The following is a 5989-nucleotide window of genomic DNA, read 5'->3' as shown; positions in this document are numbered from 1 at the left end:
GTTAGGCGAACTGGGCGGTAACTCGGGTTAGTCGAGGGGACTTCGCGGTGGACAGGGGGGTGCGAATCCGGCCGGGCGGCCCTTCGATGGAGCCTGGTGCAGGGACATTCAATGGGATGAGCCGCGCTCGCCGCGGAACCTTCGAGCGCCGCTACTCAGCAAGTAAACGAGAGGGAGCTGCGCCCGGCCTCGTAAGACGCCTCTTCTCCGGTGCGAGCGCCCCGACGCCGCTGGCCGCCGCCGCCGCCTTGCCGCTATCCCGCCGCGCGTTTGGGGAGGGAGGGCGACCCGTAGGACGGCCCGCCGACTACACGACCGTTTGGCAGAGCGAGTGCAAGGTTAGGCGAGCTGGGCGGTAACTCGGGTTAGTCTGGGGAGACTCGCGGTGGACAGGGTGGCGCGAATCCGGCCGGGCGGCCCCATCGATTAAGCATTGGTAGGGAGCCGAGGATGAGCCGTGCGAAGTGGCCTCGGAGGCGGTCCGTGGGGGACGACGGGGGGGGACGGGCGTCGGCCCTCCGGCCCGAGCAGAGAACGTTCGGTCACCCAAGCGGGAATCTGCGCCCCGGCCCGAGTCGGACTCGGTCGGTGCGGCCCGCTGAGGCCCTCAACTATTCCCGTACGCGGGGGTCGGGAGCTGCGGCGCTGCGCCGGCGACTTACCCGCGCGAGGCACGCACTGCGTGCGGCCAGGATGCGGAGTTGGATCGGCGCTGGTTGGGAACCCTCGGGGAACGAAGGCGGACGGCGGCCAGCCGGCGCCGACGAACCCGTCGGGGAGGGGGCTGGTGGCAGGCGCGATCGGCACTATTGCTGACTGCCGGGAGGGAAGCTGCGCCCCGGCCGAGTCAGACTCAGCCGTTGCGGCCCCCCCGAGCCCGCAGCGCGTAGCGCGGAAGCCATACGCCCCCCCGATGCGGAGCGACAGACGCCCCCGCGACCGCGGTTGGTCGGGAAGGCTTTTCGGATAGAGGTCGGACGGTGTGTGTGGACGGCTTCCCGTGGTGCCGCCGCTATCAAGCCGGAGGGTTTGAGAAACGACATTCGCGGAAGGACCGGCGCGGCCGGCGGACGCTCGCACGCGCGGCGCCCGACACTCAGCCGCTCGCTCGGCCTCCGTGGATCGTGGCTAGGTGGGATGGATGCCAAACCGGGTCGTCTCGGTCTCGCCGCAGTACGGTCGCGCCGGGGCCTGCGGGGCGGCGCGGGGAGCGCACGCTCACGCGGCGGCCGGGGCGCTAGAGTGCGACCCGCAGTGGGTAGGAACCGTCCACCCGACGTCGGACGAGCCGAGGCCGATGGGGGCCCTACCAAGGCGGGTCATGAGTGCCAGTCGGTCAGTTGGGTGAGGGGGTACTCGGAGGCCCGCCGGGAGCAGACGGGCGACCGGGGATGGGGGGCGTACGCGGGCGGGCGCCGGGAGAAGACGGCCCGTCCGGGGTCGAATCTCGGCCTGTGTTTTCGGAGCCGGCCGGGCATCACGCTCCCTCCTTGGATGGACAACATTCGTAGTTGACACTTTGTGTCATTTTATCCGAGCGGGCGGGCGCCTCGAGAGGCGGACCGTCCGGGGCGACTCTCGGCCTGTGTTTTCGGAGCCGGCCGGGCCTCACGCTCCCTCCTTGGATGGACAACATTCGTAGTTGACACTTTGTGTCATTTTATCCGAGCGGGCGGGCGCCGCGAGGCGGACCGTCCGGGGCGACTCTCGGCCTGTGTTTTCGGAGCCGGCCGGGCATCACGCTCCCTCCTTGGATGGACAACATTCGTAGTTGACACTTTGTGTCATTTTATCCGAGCGGGCGGGCGCCTCGAGAGGCGGACCGTCCGGGGCGACTCTCGGCCTGTGTTTTCGGAGCCGGCCGGGCCTCACGCTCCCTCCTTGGATGGACAACATTCGTAGTTGACACTTTGTGTCATTTTATCCGAGCAGACGGGCGCCGCGAGGCGGACCGTCCGGGGCGACTCTCGGCCTGTGTTTTCGGAGCCGGCCGGGCATCACGCTCCCTCCTTGGATGGACAACATTCGTAGTTGACACTTTGTGTCATTTTATCCGAGCGGGCGGGCGCCTCGAGAGGCGGACCGTCCGGGGCGACTCTCGGCCTGTGTTTTCGGAGCCGGCCGGGCCTCACGCTCCCTCCTTGGATGGACAACATTCGTAGTTGACACTTTGTGTCATTTTATCCGAGCGGGCGGGCGCCGCGAGGCGGACCGTCCGGGGCGACTCTCGGCCTGTGTTTAAGGAGCCGGCCGGGCATCACGCTCCTTCCTTGGATGGACAACATTCGCAGTTGACACTTTGTGTCATTTTATCCGAGCAGACGGGCGCCGCGAGGCGGACCGTCCGGGGCGACTCTCGGCCTGTGTTTTCGGAGCCGGCCGGGCATCACGCTCCCTCCTTGGATGGACAACATTCGTAGTTGACACTTTGTGTCATTTTATCCGAGCAGACGGGCGCCGCGAGGCGACCGTCCGGGGCGACTCTCGGCCTGTGTTTAAGGAGCCGGCCGGGCATCACGCTCCTTCCTTGGATGGACAACATTCGTAGTTGACACTTTGTGTCATTTTATCCGAGCGGGCGGGCGCCGCGAGGCGGACCGTCCGGGGCGACTCTCGGCCTGTGTTTAAGGAGCCGGCCGGGCATCACGCTCCTTCCTTGGATGGACAACATTCGCAGTTGACACTTTGTGTCATTTTATCCGAGCAGACGGGCGCCGCGAGGCGGACCGTCCGGGGCGACTCTCGGCCTGTGTTTTCGGAGCCGGCCGGGCATCACGCTCCCTCCTTGGATGGACAACATTCGTAGTTGACACTTTGTGTCATTTTATCCGAGCAGACGGGCGCCGCGAGGCGGACCGTCCGGGGCGACTCTCGGCCTGTGTTTAAGGAGCCGGCCGGGCATCACGCTCCTTCCTTGGATGGACAACATTCGCAGTTGACACTTTGTGTCATTTTATCCGAGCAGACGGGCGCCGCGAGGCGGACCGTCCGGGGCGACTCTCGGCCTGTGTTTTCGGAGCCGGCCGGGCATCACGCTCCCTCCTTGGATGGACAACATTCGTAGTTGACACTTTGTGTCATTTTATCCGAGCAGACGGGCGCCGCGAGGCGGACCGTCCGGGGCGACTCTCGGCCTGTGTTTAAGGAGCCGGCCGGGCATCACGCTCCTTCCTTGGATGGACAACATTCGCAGTTGACACTTTGTGTCATTTTGTTCGGCCTGTGTTTAAGGAGGCGGCCGTCCTCCACTCGGTCCGTGTTTAAGGAGCGACACTCGCGCTCCGGTTCGGCCTGTATTTAGGGAGGCGGCCGTCCTCCGCTTGGTCTGTGTTAAGGGCGACACTCTGTCCATGTTTGAGGAGCCTGGCCCTGACGCTCCTCTCCGGCCTGTGTTTAAGGAGGCGGCCGTCCTCCCCTTGGTCCGTGTTAAGGGCGACACTCGGTCCATGTTTGAGGAGCCTGGCCCTGACGCTCCTCTCCGGCCTGTGTTTAAGGAGGCGGCCGTCCTCCCCTTGGTCCGTGTTAAGGGCGACACTCGGTCCATGTTTGAGGAGCCTGGCCCTGACGCTCCTCTCCGGCCTGTGTTTAAGGAGGCGGCCGTCCTCCCCTTGGTCCGTGTTAAGGGCGACACTCGGTCCATGTTTGAGGAGCCTGGCCCTGACGCTCCTCTCCGGCCTGTGTTTAAGGAGGCGGCCGTCCTCCCCTTGGTCTGTGTTAAGGGCGACACTCGGTCCATGTTTGAGGAGCCTGGCCCTGACGCTCCTCTCCGGCCTGTGTTTAAGGAGGCGGCCGTCCTCCCCTTGGTCTGTGTTAAGGGCGACACTCGGTCCATGTTTGAGGAGCCTGGCCCTGACGCTCCTCTCCGGCCTGTGTTTAAGGAGGCGGCCGTCCTCCCCTTGGTCTGTGTTAAGGGCGACACTCGGTCCATGTTTGAGGAGCCTGGCCCTGACGCTCCTCTCCGGCCTGTGTTTAAGGAGGCGGCCGTCCTCCCCTTGGTCTGTGTTAAGGGCGACACTCGGTCCGTGTTTAAGGAGCGGCCCTCGCGCTCCGGTTCGGCCTGTATTTAGGGAGGCGGCCGTCCTCCGCTTGGTCTGTGTTAAGGGCGACACTCGGTCCGTGTTTAAGGAGCCGGCCCTGACGCTCCTCTTCGGCCTGTGTTTAAGGAGGCGGCCGTCCTCCACTTCCTTCCATGCACCACCACATTCGCAGTTGACACTTTGCCATTTTTTCAGAGAGGTGACACTTAGTCGTTTTTTCGAAAGTTGACACTTAGTCGTTTTTTCGAAAGTTGACACTTTGCCGTTTTTTCAGAGAGGCGACACTTAGTCGTTTTTTCGAAAGTTGACACTTAGCCGTTTTTTCGAAAGTTGACACTTAGCCGTTTTTTCGAAAGTTGACACTTAGCCGTTTTTTCGAAAGTTGACACTTAGTCACTTTTTCGCCACAGTGACACCTCCAGCGCGTGCCACGGCGCTTTTCAGGTCTTCTATCCGACCTTGTGCTGTCGAGGACGGCGTGTCCGACGCCGTGGGGAGACCAGCACCATCTCCTCCATACTCGTAAACGGGGTGCTTTGGAAAACGGGGGGAAAGTCGATGAGTACACTGACTACTGGGACCATTTCATTGTACTCTGGCGCACCTGAAGACCAAAAAAGGTACTGCACCTTAGCCCGGGTACCTCACCCCCTGGTACCTCGAGGAGAACTTAGAAAAATTTCGACAAATTTTTGGTGAGCTCCAGGGAGAGAGGCTGATTTTTCGCTTTTTGAGGCCGACCGCCGAACCGGCGCGGGGCGGACTCACAAGCCCCGCAGAGCCGTGGGCACTTAGTCGTTTTTTCAGAGAGGCGACACTTAGTCGTTTTTTCAGAGGCGACACTTAGTCGTTTTTTCGAAAGTTGACACTTAGCCGTTTTTTCGAAAGTCGACACTTAGCCGTTTTTTTGGAAAGTTGACACTTAGTCGTTTTTTCGAAAGTTGACACTTAGTCGTTTTTTCGCCACAATTGGCTCTGAGCTCCAGGGGGAGAGCCTGGTTTTGCCTTATTTCAGGCCGGCTGGGGAACCGGCGCGGGTCGGATGCACGAGCCCGGCAGAGCCGTGGGCACTTAGAAAATTTTCGCCGATTAAGCTGGGACCTCCAGGCGGAGACCGGCATTCCTCGTCCTCGGGGTTCGACCCAGGAACCGGCGCTGGGCAGACGCCGTAGCCACGCAGAGCCGTGGGCACTTAGAAAATATTCGCCAAGTTGGCTCTGAGCTCCAGGCGGAGAGGCTGGTTTTGCCTTATTTCAGGCCGGCTGGGGAACCGGCGCGGGTCGGATGCACGAGCCCGCAGAGCCGTGGGCACTTTGCCATTTTCTCAGAGTCGACACTTAGTCGTTTTTTCAGAGAGGCGACACTCTGTCGTTTTTTCGAAAGTTGACACTTTGCCGTTTTTTCAGAGAGGCGACACTTAGCCGTTTTTTCAGAGATGTGACACTTAGCCGTTTTTTCAGAGATGTGACACTTAGCCGTTTTTTCAGAGATGTGACACTTTGCCGTTTTTTCGAAAGTTGACACTTAGCCGTTTTTTCGAAAGTCGACACTTAGCCGTTTTTTCAGAGATGTGACACTTTGCCGTTTTTTCGAAAGTTGACACTTAGCCGTTTTTTCGAAAGTTGACACTTAGTCGTTTTTTCAGAGATGTGACACTTAGAAACTTTTTGCCAAGTTGGCTGTGAGCTCCAGGAGGAGACCGTTATTTTTCGTCATTCGAGGCCGACTGCGGAACCGGCGCTGGGCGGACGCCAAAGCTCGGCAGGGCCGTGGGCACTTAGAAACTTTTTGCCAAGTTGGCTGTGAGCTCCAGGAGGAGACCGTTATTTTTCGTCATTCGAGGCCGACTGCGGAACCGGCGCTGAGCGGACGCCAAAGCTCGGCAGGGCCGTGGGCACTTAGAAACTTTTTGCCAAGTTGGCTGTGAGCTCCAGGAGGAGACCGTTATTTTT

The sequence above is a fragment of the Syngnathus leptorhynchus genome, unplaced genomic scaffold (genome assembly GCF_054491065.1).
Source record: "Syngnathus leptorhynchus isolate UIUO unplaced genomic scaffold, UIUO_Slep HiC_scaffold_43, whole genome shotgun sequence".
NCBI lineage: Eukaryota > Metazoa > Chordata > Actinopteri > Syngnathiformes > Syngnathidae > Syngnathus > Syngnathus leptorhynchus.
This window is presented reverse-complemented; position numbering follows the sequence as displayed.